This window comes from Lissotriton vulgaris, chromosome 7 (assembly GCF_964263255.1).
Source record: "Lissotriton vulgaris chromosome 7, aLisVul1.2, whole genome shotgun sequence".
Lineage (NCBI taxonomy): Eukaryota > Metazoa > Chordata > Amphibia > Caudata > Salamandridae > Lissotriton > Lissotriton vulgaris.
In genome coordinates this window covers 998600248-998617605 of record NC_141695.1, presented here as the reverse complement: position 1 = coordinate 998617605, position 17358 = coordinate 998600248, and the positions used below count along the sequence as shown (strand labels likewise).

Genomic DNA, 17358 nt, shown 5'->3' with positions numbered 1-17358 from the left:
CTTTCCTCCTCTTTCCAGTCAGGACCTTGAAATCCTGCTTGATAAAACTAAATCTGGTTCTCCGCTGGATGCCTGCCCGCTAAAGATCCTCAAGCAGTGCAGAGAATCTCTCCTTCCTCCTCTGGTTGACATCATGAACAGAGCGATGAAGGAAGGCATTTTTCCCCAACAGTGGAAAAATGCTGTTGTAAAACCCTTGCTTAAAAAGCCTTCTCTGGACCCCGGGGTGCTAAAGAACTTTCGCCCCATTTCACTGCTCCCGGCTCCCGCAAAGATGCTTGAAGCCTATTTAAATAAACATCTGGCGGCATTTGTGGAGAGTTCGGGCTGTCTGGATCTTTCCCAGCATGGGTTCAGGAGGGAACATAGCACCGAGTCTGCCCTCACCATAGTGCTGGATACCATCCGCACCAGAGTTGATGAGGGTCAGACCTCCCTCCTGATCCTGTTAGACCTTACGGCGGCCTTCGACACCCTTTCTCCTGCGGTATTAACATCTCGCCTAAGGGAAATTGGTGTCTGTGGGTCTGCTCTGGGACTTCTTTCCTCTTTTCTCGAACACAGAGAACAAAGGATAATGCTGGGCTCATTCCTATCTCCATCCCTGTCTGTGCAATGTGGGGTCCCCCAAGGGTCAGCGCTTAGTCCTACCCTTTTTAATATCTACGTGACCCCCCTTGCCAGACTTATTAGATCTTTTGGGATGGAGGTAGTGTCCTATGCGGATGACACCCAGATCCTAGTCTCTCTCTCCCAGCCAGCTACGTCAACTGCCGCAAATTTTAGATCTTGCATGGAGGCAGTTGGCCAGTGGATGATCCACAATTCACTTAAGCTGAATGGGGAGAAGACAGAGGTGATGGTTTTTGGTGGAAAGGAATCGACCTGGTCGGCGGAGTGGTGGCCGGATTCGCTGGGTGCATGTCCCGAGCCCACCCAGTCAGCCAAAAACCTGGGAGTTATGATCGACCCCAACCTCAGTATGTGCCAACAGGTCAACAGGACTGTTTCGACCTGCTGGGGGATTATTCACACACTGAGGAAAATCAGGCACTTTCTGTCACCCCAGGCAAGAAAGCAACTTGCTGTTGCCTTCCTGGGCTCGCGTCTGGACTACTGCAATGCGCTGTATGCAGGGTTGAACAAGAGTCATCTACAGCGCTTGCAGGTGGTCCAGAACGCAGCAGCGAGATTTGCTCTTGACCTACCTAAGCGTGCCTCTGCCACTGAAGCCCGAAAACAACTGCACTGGCTCCCCGTTGAATACCGGATCCGTTTCAAATCCCTGTGCCTGGTGTACAAAGCCCTTGCTAAACCCAACCCCACAAGTATGGGATCCATTCTTTCTCGGCATAACCCGAGTAGAAATCTTCGCTCCGGTCACAAACTCCTCCTCTCTGTACCTCGTGTCAGAAAAGTAAGATGGGGAGGTAGGGCCTTTTCCTTTTTGGCCCCCAAGTGGTGGAATGCCCTCCCTCTAGAAGTAAAATCTAGCCCCTCTCTGCAAACGTTTAGATCTGTGCTCAAGACCCATCTTTTCATACTTGCATACCCCTAGTGGCATTCAGCATTAGTGGCACTCTATATTCTGTATACTTTCTGTTTTTGATTTTGATAGGCGCCTTGATACCTTCGGGTTTAGTCTGCGCATTACAAATTGCTTAATAAATAAATAAATAAATAAAATATAATATATGTTAAGTACCAAACATTTGGTTGTGGGCTAACTAGTGATTTCAATCAGCAAACGAAGCATCTTTGACACAGAAGTCATGAATCCTGGCCAAGGAGGCAATTGGATCATTTTGTTTTTACTGAGTGACTTCTAGCTCTGCAGACAGACCCCGGATTTCACGCACCATGTGTTTAAAATAAACAAGCAGCACATAAAAGGACCTTGGAACTCAATGGCTGATGCAGCCCGTGCCCTGGGATGTGTGTGTTTTCTGTGGCATAATAAATAATGATGTATTACTCACATCGTTAGAGCCTCGTGCACTTCTGGACGTGTGAGAGTCACCCAAAGACTCATGTTCATGTTTGGCAACCAGAAGTGGGGTTGTCGTGGCCGACGTTCGTGTTTATTTACAGTGAAGAATGTGTGGTAATCCGGAATGTTGAGAGGGCTCTTAACTGGAAGCTCTGACAATAAAACAGAAGAATAGTGATTTTGCAATGGATTTGGGTGCATATAAATGCAAAGGTTATGAATGTGAGTGTAATAAAATGTGGGCTTCTAGGCTGTTGACTAAGAGTTTCATTAAGTGTTGTCTTACAAGCAATGCTCTTCAAATAAGCACTGAATCCACAAGCATGTTGGTCTCTAAAAATGTCTGACCTAAAAAGAAAAATCAAGTTTGGTTCATATTTTGGGGGTAAAAATAGGATCCGTTTAAAATGTGTGTGTGCAAATTTTCTGGCTCAATGAGAAAAGCCTGATGCTGAAGTTCATTTGCATATTTCAGCAGTCGAAATGTGAACTCTGGTAGAATGGGGAAAAAGACACCGAACGTTAGCCTTCTACTTAGTTCCGAGGTAAACCTAACCATGAACGTCTATCCCCTATGCCTGAAGGGTAAACTGAATGCAGTGTTGCAAAGGGGCCAGGATAATGGCAGTGGAAGCGACCTCACACCACCTACTACCCCAGTGGCTCACCATATCATCATGTATTGTGGAAAACATGAGGCTGCAAACTAACAGACTAATAGTAAGCAACATTTTCAACGGGCATAAACAACAAGCTTCCAAATTTAGAATAACTAGAGAACAACAAAGGCTTGTTTAATTCCAAAGGCCTCGTCTGATTTGGGAAATCATAGACTTTCAGGTTGCCTATGGAATAGCAAGCAACAAGATAGACTTAGCAGCTAGGATATCTTATTCCCCCTAATTGACACCCTATATTAAGGGCTAACTTGGCTTTTTCAGTTGAGCCCTCTGGGGTCAAGTCTGAAAGAATCAGTAGATTCACACAGGCGCAGGGGAAGGCTGGCTGTGTATGCAGATCTAATCTTTTTTGAAGTTCATAAGGCTGACAGCTGTATTTTGCCCAGGCATAACCCTTCCAGCCTTTACCTATAATCAAGATTATTTGCAGTGCAACCAATCCTCATCCAGAGTGCTTGAATGTGCAATTGCACAAAGATCTTGTATCTATATTTGTCCACATGGGAACCTTATTTCCATGCGTAGAAATCCCTTTTCTTAAATCTTAAGGTTTGATACTCCAAACCCTCACTCACTACCTTTTTAGGTGCACCTTTACACCTGCGAATTTGGTGGAAATGCAGTTCACAAGCTAGTCAGTATCAACAAGGTTATTCGTGATCACAGTAATCTTGATGAGCACTCCTCTGGCACCCTGGCAGCACTCTTAGCACTGTGGACATTGTGCCCCTCTGGAAGATGTGATGTTCTTCTAGGTGGCAGTGATGAGCGTTGATTCACTCAGATCCGGATCCATTGAAGTAGGTTGTGGCTGCAGATGCAACTTTTTGCACAGCTACTTTTTTTTCATCAGATCCATAGCATGTCCCCTGAACGAGATTGTCCTTTAATGCTTGCTTTTCACAGGCGTATGTATAGGATTTTCCGATAAATTATATATTCACTTAACAACAACCAAAAATATGTGACCTATCTCTGCACACGTCCCTCTGTATTTTAGTGTGTAATTATCTGTAATTATCCGTAATTCTATGTCGAGAGAGTTATTCCCCATTCCAAGGGGTTTGACTCAGCATTGCATTGTACTGACAGGGTATTACCACACAGTAGTGGTTATTACATGGCGTAGTTTTAACACCCCCGCCCCCCATAACCATACATATTTAGCAAAATAGGTGTGAGGAAAAAAAAGGCATAAAAATAACAACATGTAGTAAATAGTAAGACCTCCCTAGACTGCAGATATACAATACAACACTGGCACATATGGGTAATTCCGTCAGGTATTCGTGAAACACTGATTTTAACATAGAACTTGTTTGTTAAAAGCACTTTTTTTGTCTTGAGTTCATATTGCAATTTCAAGTTTGTTTTTTGTTTAAATCTTTTTATTAGGGTTTTTTAGACATGTTCAAGCAAGATCCCATGTGGGACTCATAACAAATTACAAGTCTTGCAGTGTAAACATAAACAGTGCTCAGTATCAGCTATCATGGCTCATCAACAGTAAACAAACTCCAGTTTCCAGAGTGCGGTAGGTGGGAGAAAGTGAGGGATCCACAACGTGACCCCCCTGTGTGTTGTGGGAAACTGTCTTATCGTTATATGACGGTCCGGGATAGATCCAGCCCCTCCCATGGCGATTGAGCCGGGTCAGAGGAGGTTATTACCCCTGCTGGTGTTGTGGTACCCTTGAATAGATGTGTACAGAATCATGTGTGTGTAACGGAGTCAGACCTGAAACTAGGCTACTAACGGTAGAAGGGGGTTACATCCCTCAAAATCAACCAGGAAATAAAAACAGGGGAGGGGCGGGTCGGGTTATCTGGGGGGGTGGGGGCAGCGCAGTGGGCATGGTCAGATAGTCTATGCGATCAGCCCTTAGAGTGGCCGCCAGGCAGCGGGGACCGGCGCACGCGTCCCGGAGAGGGGGAGAGGGGGGGAAAGGAATCAGCTGGTTTTCTGCATTGGCAGGTCATCTCATGAAATGAGACTTCCCCGCAACGGGTGTCAGTGTCATTAATCCATCATGGACGGGGGGCTCTTGGTTCTGAGAGAGGCTACAGGGCGGGGGTTGTTTCGGCTCTGGGGCGTCCTCCACGGTTGTCTGTAGCTTAAATTGTATGAGAAGATGCGCCCACTCCATTGAGATTGGGTGTTTGTGTGGGCCTTTTACCTCTTCCTTTCTATAAGGTCTCCTCTTAAGCCGCCCCCCACTTAGATACCGCTCCTATCCAGGCCGCCTCCGGTGGTCACACAGGGGACCTCCAATGCATGGCTATGCTTCTTTTGGCGAGGAGGAGGGCCAGGGGCGCGAACCGCCATTGTGTCTTGTCGGACTTCTTTCTCCTGTAAATTCCCATGGCGCAGGCTTCCCACGTGTCCGCATGCTGAAGGTGGACCAAGGTCTGTAAGGTGTGATGGACTTTAGTCCAATACGGATGCAGGGTTGGGCACTCCCAAAACATGTGTTTGAAATTTGCGTTTGGCGTATGGCACCGAGGGTACTGGAATTCCGTGTCTGGGTAGAATTTCCCCAGTTTTTCGGGTGTAAGATAGGCGCGGTGTAGGATGTTGTACTGTATATTTTTCAATCAGGAGTTGCGGGAGACTTTTTTGGGGTATTCCAGTGCTTGCACCCACTCCTTATCATGGAAGACCCAGCTGACGTCGTCCTCCCAGGTTTGACGTAGTCTGTCCAGGGGAACTTTAGTCAACTCTCGTATGGCCTTATCATGCCATGTCACTAGGTGACGACCCGTCCCCATCCGCAACACCGTATGTAGTACTGGATGTGTCGGGGGTTCACCACTCCTCAGGTCCCAGAACGTCCGACCGCTGTCTATCAATTGCCTGTATGTCCGGAATTGCCCCCTCGGGAGGTCGTACCAATCGATCAGCTGGTCGTACGTTTTCAGCTGCCCGTCGTGGAACAGGGCTTCCAAGTCCGTCACCCCGCTGTCTGTCCATGCCTGCAGGTCTCCCTCGGTGTAATAGCCCTCCTGGCGGGGGAAGCCCACCAAGGGGAGCAGGGGGGAATACAACGGCTGCCCTTTCGATAGCCGGTAGACTCGCATCAGGCACTTACGAGCCACAGTAACCTGTAGCGGGTGCGTGCCATCCGGTTTGGAGCCCGGCATTAGTAGCCGCCTGATAGAGCAGGCAGCGGCAGTGCTCCCCCATCGGTAGCTGTTTCATCCATATGTTTCTCCGCCGTCCAATGGGACAGCCATTGGAGTTGCGCGGCTAGGAAATATGATTCGAAGGACGGGGCGACCGAGCCCCCCTCCGTTGTGGGCAGCTGTAGAGTGCGCAGGGCTATTCTACGTCGCCCTTCCTCCCAGACTAGTGTCGTGAGAAGTGTGTCCAGCTCACGAAAGAAGGATCGGGGCGGAATTACCGGTATATTTGTAAAATGGTACAATAGTCTGGGCACCATTATCATTTTGGCCACCGCTATTCGTCCTATGGGTGCCAGTGGGAGTGTCTTCCAAAACCCGACAGCGGAACGGAGGCCAGCCAGTACTCTACAATGGTTTCCCTTGTATAGGTCCTCAGGCGAGCGGTAGTGGCACACTCCCAGGTATCTGGGGGCCGCTCACTCCATTTCAAGGTCTGCGTGCCTAGCTGCATGTCATGGGGTGCCAGATCCAATCGAGCAGGTAGATTGTCGATTTTCCACAGTTAACATGGAGACCTGACAGGGCGCCAAAGTCCTGTAATGTATGCCAGAGTGAGGTGAGATCTCCCGTCGCGTCCCAGACATAAACTAGCAGGTCGTCTGCGTAAAGGGAGACGCAGTGAAGTATGTCCGCTATCGGAATGCCCCATTCCTCTCCTTCTCTCCGCAGTCGGATGGCCAGGGGTTCCACTGCCAGTGTGAACAGGAGGGGGGAGAGGGGACACCCCTATCTGGTTCCCCTCTCCACCGGGAATGAGGTTGAGATAAATTTTCCAACCTCACCCTGGAGGTGAGTTCTCTGTAGAGGAGTTGGGTGTACGCCAGCAGTGTAGGGCCTATCTGTATTGCTCGCAGTACGGCAAAGAGGTGGGGCCAGGTCAGGGTATCGAACGCCTTCTCTAAGTCGAAGATCAGGCAAGCAGCACGCGGGAACCGATCTACGACAGAGTCTTGTACGTGAAACAGCCTGCGCAGATTATGGGAGGTGTTGCGTCTGGGCACAAAACCACATTGGTCGGGATGAACTAGAGTCGGGAGGATTTTACTATATCGATCGGCCAGTATCTTCCCCAAGATTTTACAATCTGCATTTAGCAGTGTAATCGGTCTATAAGAGGCTGGGAGCGTGGGGTCCCTGTGTGGTTTCGGGAAGGTCACGATTAGTGATTCTCGGAATGATTGCGGCAACCTGCCCTCAGTCAGGGCTTCTTCAAATACAAGCGCCAACCGGGGTGTCACTTCAGTCATGAATGTTCTATAGTATTCCAGTGGGAACCCATCCATGCCAGGTGCTTTTTTGCTCGCTAGTGAACTTATGGCATGTTTGATGCCAGGGGGTGTAATTTTCCTGTCGAGGTCCCTCTTGTCCGCCTGAGAGATTGCAGGCATGCGTGACGGATTTCAAGATTGAGTAAGGTCGCTGAGCCCCGTCAATGTCGGGGCACAATAGACTTGGGCATAGTAGTCATGAAATATGTGCAAGATGTCGAGTTGGGATTGCTTAAGTTGTCCGCTTGCATCCATGAGTTCTACCACAGGGTGGGGCATTGTGTCCTGTTTGATCAGCCAGGCCAGGAGCGCGCCCGTTGTGTTACCCTCCTTGTGCGCCCTAGCAGTGTGAGCACGGAAGTTATACTTTCGCAGGTCTCTCATAGCTTCTGCATGCACTAGTTTCGCCGCTGAGAGTTGCGCTAGTGTAGCTATTCCCTTGTCTGCGTCGCGAGAGAGTTCCGCTAAGGTCTTCTCTGCTTCGCTCAGTGTGTGTTCCAATGTGCGTCGTACTCCCACTATCTGTTGGATGCAATGGCCTCTGGCACTAACTTTGTATGCGTCCCACTCGCCATGGAGGAGGCTGTGCCAGCGTTGCGCAGGAAGTGGTCCCTAACATAATCTTCGTGAGTTTGACGAAAAACTTGGTCTGTGAGGCACTCCTGGGGCAGTCTCCATGTTGGGACTGGGGGGCGGGGCGGTCTCCATCGGAGGACCGGTTTCCCGCCTGCGTCTTGGTGTCAGGCAGTCGGGCCGGGGTGTCAGCTTTTCCTCCGGGGTTTGTCAGACTCTAGTCCCCAGTCGCCGTTAGGTTCTTGTCGGGTCCTTTGCTTGGGGCATGCAGCTCGGGGGTGACCTAGGGCCTGCCTCTCTCGGGCTCGTCACTGTTTACAGGGCCTTCCCGGTATCTGGCCGACCGGGAGGGGGGGGGCGCTTTTTCTGCCCTCGTGGCATCACGTGCCGGCAGGGTATCGGGCCGGGGCGCTGCCTCCTCACCTGGGGGGCAGGTGGCCTCTCGTCTTCCCCAAGCAGCAGTCTATTGCTGGGGCCTTCGCTGGGCCTGCAGGTCCTTCTCAGTCTTCAGGCGGGGCACGCAGCTCCAGGGCACATCGGAGTCTCTCTCCCGCTGGCTCGCGCTGCTCTTTGTGCCCTCCCGCTCCCTGGCCGGGCAGGAGGGGGGAGTGGGGGGGGGGGGGCTCCTCCATGCTGACTCGCCGCTTCCTCTGGTGCCGCTGACGCAATCAGGCATATATCCCCGACCTCCGCACACCAGTCTCAGCGCGGATGCCGCTGCACCAGGGCCGCCGCTAGAGTCGCGCGGCAGTCCTGCGCGTGTCCGCCATTTTAGGAGGGCCGATCGCGGGCGCCACCAACTGAGTGCTCCCGGCTCTCCAACTCCATCTAGCCGGGAACCTAGGACATTCGGGCATGCCTCACCCCTTCCGGAGTCTGTCGCCGGGGTTTTCGACACTCATGGACCCCTATATCAACACTGGTGACCACTTGCGCTGGCCGGCAGCCGGAGCCTTACAAAGAGTCGCCTGCCATCTTGGCTAGCTCGGCCACTCCCCATATTGCAATTTCAAGTTACTACGAATGTTAAAAACAAATGTCATAGGACAGCCTATGTGCAGAAGGACTTATTGTCCTGTGATCAAAAACTTGTATCCAGATCGTTTTGAACTGAACTCTCCGAATAATTTTATGTCTCAAAGACTTACAAATTTGCTGATATAAAAGTATCAATTTGGAAAGCTATCCAAGGTGAAGCGCACCCTAACTGAGGATATGTTTTAATGGTAACATCATTGATACTGCGCTCTTCGGCTGCTCGAAAGAGTTGTACATACGTCTGCATGGGTAACCTTTTAATTTACATTGATATTCTATTGGGTGTACTCTCATAAATCCACACAAGACACTAGACTAGTCTGTGGGCTTGATTCCATGGACATGTACATTATTTTAGACAATGCCTAAGAATTTTCGTTTTTGCTTTTTGTTCACCTACTGTTAACAAAACTACCTTTTAGCCTACACTGGACAAAGTCTACACTGTTAAAAAGCTATTTGTACTCAAGCAATAGACGCGTCTGGTGATAAACCTAGCGATATGGGAGATAATTAACCAGACGGAGTGATAAAGCGGGTGAAGTAATGCCTTCCCCACTTATCCTGGTGGGTCTGTAACTCTACAGATAACGGTATCATTCAGAAGGTCGTCACTGCTTTCAAAATGTGTGTGTGTGTCTGCACGAGTGTGTGTTTATGCAAGTGTGTGTGGATTTGTGCATGTATTCAGTATACCCTACTGAGCACCCATTCCCTGTGCACATCACACCCCACCATAATGTTGCAAATGATGCAAAAAATCAGTGTGTTGTCCACGTTTGTGAATCAGTCATAGGACTATTTTGTGAAAGTGTATTTATAACTTTTAGTCTTTTTAACCATAGAGGAATTATTTTGTGTGTGCTTTTTGCCATTCTAGTTGATTAACATGTATCACGTTGAATGAGTAACATGCATCACTTTGATTTTTTTAGTTTTGTACTGTACAGCAGCTATGTGTTTGGGCTTTAGAAATACAATATCATGAAATGTTTATTTTAGAACAAGAAGGCTTGATACAGCCTTATTACACCATTTTATGCAAAAACACTCAAAACTCTTATGATGTAATATCTTCCATCTACATTTTGTTGACTGTTCTCTGATTCACACTCATTCTATTGCTATTGCTGCCACGTGGGGGGATATTGTGCTGGGCATTATTTTTATTTTTCATTTTTGCTGTGTATCATTTCTTTTTTATGGCTAATTAAATGACAGTTAACCAAAGCTTCTAATAGTTAGCAAATTTAGTTAATGTTTAAAATTTGTGACCTATAATGTGATGAAATTGCTGCTAAATTGTAATTGAGGCTCCACATGATCATAGAACTTTGATGAAGTCCTTGAAGCTCAACAAGGTCATTAAGTTTGCAACTTTAATGGCAATTGGATGCTATGAATAAATTGGCAATGTATAACATGCCATTCATCTCCAGCTCCTCATGACTGAATCCCAGCCACTCCTGGTGGTTTTTGTCAACACTGTATGGAATGAGCTTCTTTGTCCCAGCCTGGACTATTTGTGCTAAGCCTATATAGACATCATAGAACACCATACTCACAAACGTGAAGACCAAATAAACAATTGCAGGCTGGTTTATGCTACTGAAGACTACTGGGGCCGAGGTGTCAGCCTGCTCTTCTCTGCTTCACAGGACATAGTTGGAGGCATCAAGTCTATTCCTCCGAGGCTTTTGGGAGGCATAGAGGCATCCATCCTAGACAAAGACTCTTTTATTACCAGGCAGGGGTATTATGTGCGTCCTTCTTAATTGAGTCTTAAGATGGTAAAACTACTCAAGAGGGCCAATTAAGAACAGGAAGCTTGAATTTGTGGACTGCTAGCCTAATTGAACTGAGGCAAAAGGAAAACCATTTGCCTTTTAGTAGAGACAGGGCTTTAAATGGGCCGGGTCTCACCGGGTCTGAGCACCGGGAGTTTTTTTCAGGGGGCTCAAAATGGGTCTCTATTGGGCTCTGTTTTGTGCCCCGGCACAGGCGGTCCGTTTTTTTTCTGGACTGCAGTGACAGCAGGCACATCCATGTGTGCGTGGTGAGCATTGTAGAGGAAGGGAAATCCTTTAACCCCTTCCATGCTGGTGACGAACCCCAGCCGTCATGCACTACGGTGCTCGTGTGCTGATGACGGCTGGGGTTCGTCATGGCCCGCCCGTGTTCGGCCGGCGGCCGCACGCGGGAAAAATTGCGGCCGCATCGAAGGGGTTAAAGAGAGTCATTTTCTCTAGGTATTTCCCTTCTCTTTTTGTTGAAACTCAGAAGCAGCAACATTGTCGTGGTGTCACCGGGGCTTTAAGTGGAAGTTTTTTTAATATTATAGACTAGCCATAGTTGCTGCTTATTTATCTTATGCAACTAGCAACCATTGACAAAGCCAATAGTCTTAACTTGTAGGTATGATGTCACATGTATCATATATCTAGATGCAATGACAAGAACAGCAAAATACAAGTCGGGAGGCACACTGTGCTAAACACAGATTTTTAGCTTACGTGTTTTTAAGCCACGCCATCAATTACATTGACCATGCCCCTTTGAGAGACTCCCCAGTTTTTTCATCCCACTTACAGCCCGGAGTAGAGAGTTCCAAAACACACAATTTGAAAGGTCGAAAGGCCCTATATTGATTGCTGTATGTGATTTCATAGAAAAATGATTTCATGGAATACCATTACAGAGAAACCATTTAATCTAAACAGTTTGATGGACATTTTCAGAATTAATAGCATTTACCTTTTCGTAGAGACTAATTAATAGAATATCTTTTTTGGCTGAAATTGGCTTTTGAATGCTTGTTTTTAAAGTGTAAATACAATGGTTGCAGGTCTTATATTCAGAAAATGTTTTGTCAGAGATAATTATTTCAGTGCTTTACTTCAGGGGACATTATTTCATATGCATAACTTTTATATTATCAAATAATTACTTCAGATGCTTTTAATTCACTGACCCTTCACCTCCCGAAAACAACATTCATCGCTGACCACTCATAACCCTTAACCACCATCAGCCCCATGCGCCTAAACCAGATCACCACATCTGAACTACACTCATTCCTGAAGCCTCAAAGTCTTTTCTATCAAAAAACTCAATCATCCCGGATCCATAAAATCACTCACTTCCCTTAACTCCACATATTCGTAAACCCTTGAAAACCCTTTCTATACTTAACCCCCACCCTTCCCAAAAGCAGTAAAACACCTCAGCACGCCCAAACTCCATCCATCCATGAACCCCAAAATATCCTTGCTGCTCTTAAACACCAGCCACTCATGACCCATAAGAACTCCCCATCACCCTAAACTACTCATCCCCGAACCCTAAAAACCTCTTTCTACATCTAAACTCCTCCCATCTCTGAATCCTTAAAACCCATCACCACCCTGATCTGCACCACATTAAAAACTCTTTAACAACTCAGTAGCTACCCATAATTAAACTTCAAAAATTCTCACTAGCCCTAAATTAGATTTTGTGGACAGTCGTTTTGTTGAATCTCTATGTAGGTAAAATCCGAAAAGTTATGGATCCACAAGATGTATCTGCGGTTTGGGTTAGAAAGCTTTAACATAAGTTCTCTGGGCCCATATTGTATTGTATTGTATTGTATATATTTTTTGTAATGCGCAACTGTCACCCATATATGGTTGGTCGTTATTTCTTTGGGACCTGTGTGCAGAGAAATCTCTCGTATCCGCGGGCGCCTTAGGCCGATGTCACTGCCCAAACCGCAGATACATCTTGTGGATCCATAACTTTTCGGATTTTACCTACATATAGATTACCTACATAGAGATTCAACAAAACGACTGTCCACAAAATCTAATTTTCTTAAAGGTTCCTATTAGTGTCAACGTAGACACAGATAATGAAAACCCCTTGGTTTTAATTTTATGTATGCACCTGTCTGTTGTCCATTTACATGTTGGCCCTGAAGAAGGTGAAGCAAATTAATTACATCACCGAAACGTACGTAGGCGGTACGCATCAGACATCCTCAGTTTAAATCAGAAATCAAAATCTGGAGAAGGAAAAGAAATGAGTACTAAAAACTGCTAACCCTCAAAACAAAAAGGAAGAAATAAGATAACGGGTTCTAGCCATTTTCTGAGTAGTCTATCGGAGGACACGATACATGTTATTCACTTATTTCTCACTGTTCTGTGTTATTGTTAGTAATGTTAGTATAACTGGTATGAAAGTCTGAATTTGTATGAATGATGGTATGAGTGGTAAGTCATTTTATATGTACTGCTTAGGGGTTTCTGTTTAGATATGATTCAAACATGCATTTTTTAATTATATATACATATGTTACCATGTCACTGTTTTGTAATTTTGATAAAACGTTCACCAGAAAATGAAAAAATAATCTGTTAAGTAAAAGATACAAAATAAATGAAAGAAATTAAACATACATTCCATGTCTCAATGAACTATTTTTTGTCTTATGTAGCATCGTAATTATAATTTTGTAGAGACTTTAATGCTCAAATGTAAAGGAATATAGGTCAGTATAGAGGTTCCCTTGTTTGTTTACCACACATTTTTTACATTGCATTATTTTATCACGAACATGCTTTTACAACGCATGCCATTACCACGCATTGTTTTTATATATACAAACAATGTATATGTGGAGGGAGACCCACACACTCCCAATTTACCTTAAACCCGTGGTAAAGGCATAAGTTGTAAAGGCATGCACTTGGCAAAAATATGCGTGCTAAAGAATGCTTGGTAAAGGCACAATGAGGTAAAAACCTTGTTGTAAAGGCTGTTTCCCCTTATTTTAAACTGTAGTTGTAGGTAGATGTGGTGGATGCTATTTTATTGTCATGCGATGTGTAGCGCATCTAATATCATAATTCCCACACTTTCTAAGGGTGTGTCACGAAAACACCCATTGTTCATCTATATTATGGATAAACATTTAGCCAACAAACTGCTTATTTTGTACAGAAACACACCGTAAAGTGTGAAAGGGCTCAAAATATGCATTTCACTCGTGAATATTTCTACTAAGTTACAAAAATGTATATAGGTTCCTGTTTGCATGTCAACAAAGCCCAAACACATGTTAATCTATTGAAGAATTTTGTTCACCACTTTTTTTGTCTTTCCTCCTGGCCTATGTATTGAAAGGACAACATGTGTAGTTGTAAAACCAACTGTCCTAGATTCATAATTCTTGTCAGTGTGGGTCAATTTATTTTACAAGGGCAAACCTTTTTTGTTCATGAACCTGCCATTTCTCACCAAACACTATGACTTTTTGAAAATGTGCATCATTCTCTGATTAAAGCTCAGAAAGAATGTGTCTCATTGTAAAATTGCAATCCAAAATAAATAAAAGTTTTAGAGGAAGCGGCGGTAAACATCTGATGCATGCATCACTTCCTGCGTTTTGTTCTCTTTCCTCACTCCTCCCTCGCCTTCGCCACACCGGACTCGCCCTATCCGTGTGCCTTTTAAAGGACGGATTTGAGTATCTCTTGTTGCTTTTGGCCTCCCTCCTCCGTTATTTAGTGGGCTCCAAATGTGTAACTTGTCCCTTTAAAATTGCTAGCACATAGGGCGCTGCGCGGTGGGGAAAGCGCTGAAACAGCTTGTTGTTATGGCGGCCCTGCACTCTGTCTAATTTTGGAAGACCAGTCTAAGCAAACAAAAATTGTATTTATACATTTTAATGGTCACATACTTCCTCTTCTCAGACTGCTGCAATTATTTACGTCCTTGTGGACTAACAGTATGGAACCGTACTAGGACTATGTTGGAAAGCCACTGGTGACTTTTGTAACATCTAATAACGAGGCGCTACTTCTCTAAATGTATGAATCAGCAGCCCTGTCTTTTGCAGAACATGTCCCTTGTCTGGAAACAGAGGGGAACGGGGCAAAGGGCAGCTCGAAAGGGATGGGGCCGACTTTATTTTTGTAGGTGTTTTATTCCTTGTGGAATGTCTGTCCACGTCGTCGTGTGGTGTAACCGATTATTTATTTTCTCTGTCGAAATAACTGCAAGAGTTTCATCTAAAACATTTTCATACAAGGCTACTGACTCAGGAGGTCTCATGAGGAGCCATCTTGGGTCAGGCACAGGCAGGAGACTTTCTAAGCAGGGATTGCAGACTTCTTGCGCCTTGCTGGAAGTGATGATTAACATGCAGCCAGCCAAGTGCCAGGGGTCTCTAATGAAGGAGACCCTTCATTGTTGCGCACTTCAGGGCGATGCCGTCACACAAGGCTGGCTATACATTCTTCTTCCTGTTTCCAAAAGGAAGCTGTCAGTGTAGGCTTTCGGGTCACCAGAGGGCAGGGATGAAAAGAGCTGCACGTGGCAGCGGTGGCCGTCAAGAATACAAGCGTTAACCAAAGCTTCTTTGTGAGGTGAGAGACAGCTGTATGAGGGCACCTGGGAAACGGAGCGCAGTCTTTTCTGGAGTGGCTGCATGCCTGTACCCATTAATCCAAAGATGTGCCCTCAACTGATATCAGTGCCTACCAACTGGTACTTGAAGTAGTTTGAGAACAGTGTATTACTGAGCATTAGTCATGCTGAGTTGGCACCTATTTCTCAGAAGCAAACCCATCGCGCCTTTGCTTCTGATTCTATTGGTTCCTGGTCTACTTTATGCCCAGTGACCAAAGTGGGAAACATCTAGAAAGAAGTATACCTGGGCCAGCTCATCTCCCACTATGAAGTCCACCCATCCCTCCCTTAAACGTGTTGGGACAGGGTCCAATTTATATATTAATGGGAAAGCCAGTACATTTAGGATTTGGAATTATTGAAAACACGTACAAATTAAAACCATTCTAGAGACGTGGATTCACACCATGACATGGCATTTCTAACTTGAGGGAGACAAGGGAAGCTTCTGTGAATGAAAAGTATCCAAGAAATAAGCCATATATGTGTTTCTGAGAATCATCTAGAATTCTCTATTTTTTTACTGTGTTGATAACTGTGTTTCACTTAGTCCCCGGAATAAGTGCTTCTTCTCTTTTCTCCTACTTGACCACTCACAACCTCGCTTCTAATTCATCTACTTTTTTTTGATTGGAGTTTAATAGCTTCCTTTCTCCGCCTCATGTACCTCTTGCAGAGATTCATATGCATGCATGTGTGCATGGCGTGCATGCTGAAACTGCCAGTGACTTAAGTCTGGCAGCTGTGAGCTAATGACTCACTCCAATATTGCTACCTTGTTTGCTGAGTTTCAGCTGATGGATGTCCTCTGAGGCATTATGTGGACTTGCAACGAACAACAATGCATGGAAGGAATGCTTGAATTAAACTCGGCCACTGATGATAGCTCAGGATGACATATTAGAAGGCACTAACCTTGTGCACAGTATCCCACATTAAAGATGTGAAACTCCGCTTCGCACCGCCTCCGCCAGTGACCACATGCATGGGAATTTGTGTGGCAGTGGTAAAAGTGGGGAAACCGGAATCGGACAAGACATAAAACAAAGATACAGGAATCCACATATTTCTGACTAAGAATTCTTCCTGCTGCATCACAGGAATGCATATTATCAAGTAACAACACCAGTCTTTAGATGAGTTCAAATAAATGTTCAAGAATATAGTTCAAAATTTGCTTTCTCCATTAACTCACCTTTGCAGGCTATGTCTCTGTATTTCTAATGACAATGAATATGAATCTTTAGGAAGCATTAGGTGTTAGCAAGGGTGTGTAGACAGAATATAAGAAAGTATGACACCAGAAAATCATAACCAAAATATTGTTTGACAGAAATATTGTGTCCTTAAATAGTTTACAAAAAATTGCATTGTTTGAGTTAAAAATAGAAAATCTTCATACAACAGAACAATAATTATGTAAACAATATTTAGGACTTTAGGAAGCAATAGTTGTGCCAGATTATATTTGTGCTAAAAAAAGTTCACACGTCACCAGTGGCTGAGATTAAATCAAGTATTGCTTCCATTGCCTTGCTATTTGTATCAGTAGATACACGATTGGAATGGTAGTGGCCAGACGTGGGTACCATGCTCATAGTGCTACAAGACTCAAGCTTTACATTGCTGATGAGGCCTGTGCATTCCAAAATCAATCTGGAATTGCTACAAGGCTCAAGCTATACATTACTGATGAAGCCTATGTAGGCAAGAATCAGTCTGGGGTTGCTTGAGTTCCTATCTGGAGGAGACTCGCCTGGCAGTGCAGACTGCACTGTTCCTATCAGGGAAATACCAAGAGTGATTTGCACATGGCTGGTGTCTGTCTAGAGTGGCACAGTGGTTGAAATACAATGGGATGCACAGTCCTGAACGATCACAGGTGGCTGAGATTAATTTAAACATTCCTTTGATAACATTGTTGATCATATCATGTGGTCTTGATCATGAATACACTGAATGCACTTGCCTCCTCTATTCTATTACTTACACATGTGACAACAATCAGGTATTTTGTAGGAAGGCAATCACTGCTAATTTTATAAATTCATGTGTGGTCTCACAGGAAGAACTATGTCTGAATATCTCTCTACACAGTCAGTTTTGGGTTTTGTCTGGCCTGATCTTTCTTTGCTTTCAAAGTTCACTAGTAAAAACTCTTAAGCCATTTGCAT

At 45.3% G+C, this 17358-nt stretch overlaps 1 protein-coding gene across 2 annotated transcripts in view; it reads left to right on the top strand.

Moving 5' to 3' along the window:
- Positions 1 to 17358, top strand: part of SLIT3 (slit guidance ligand 3) — a 967014-nt gene that overhangs the window by 125702 nt on the left and 823954 nt on the right. The gene's annotated exons all lie outside the window — the stretch shown is intronic.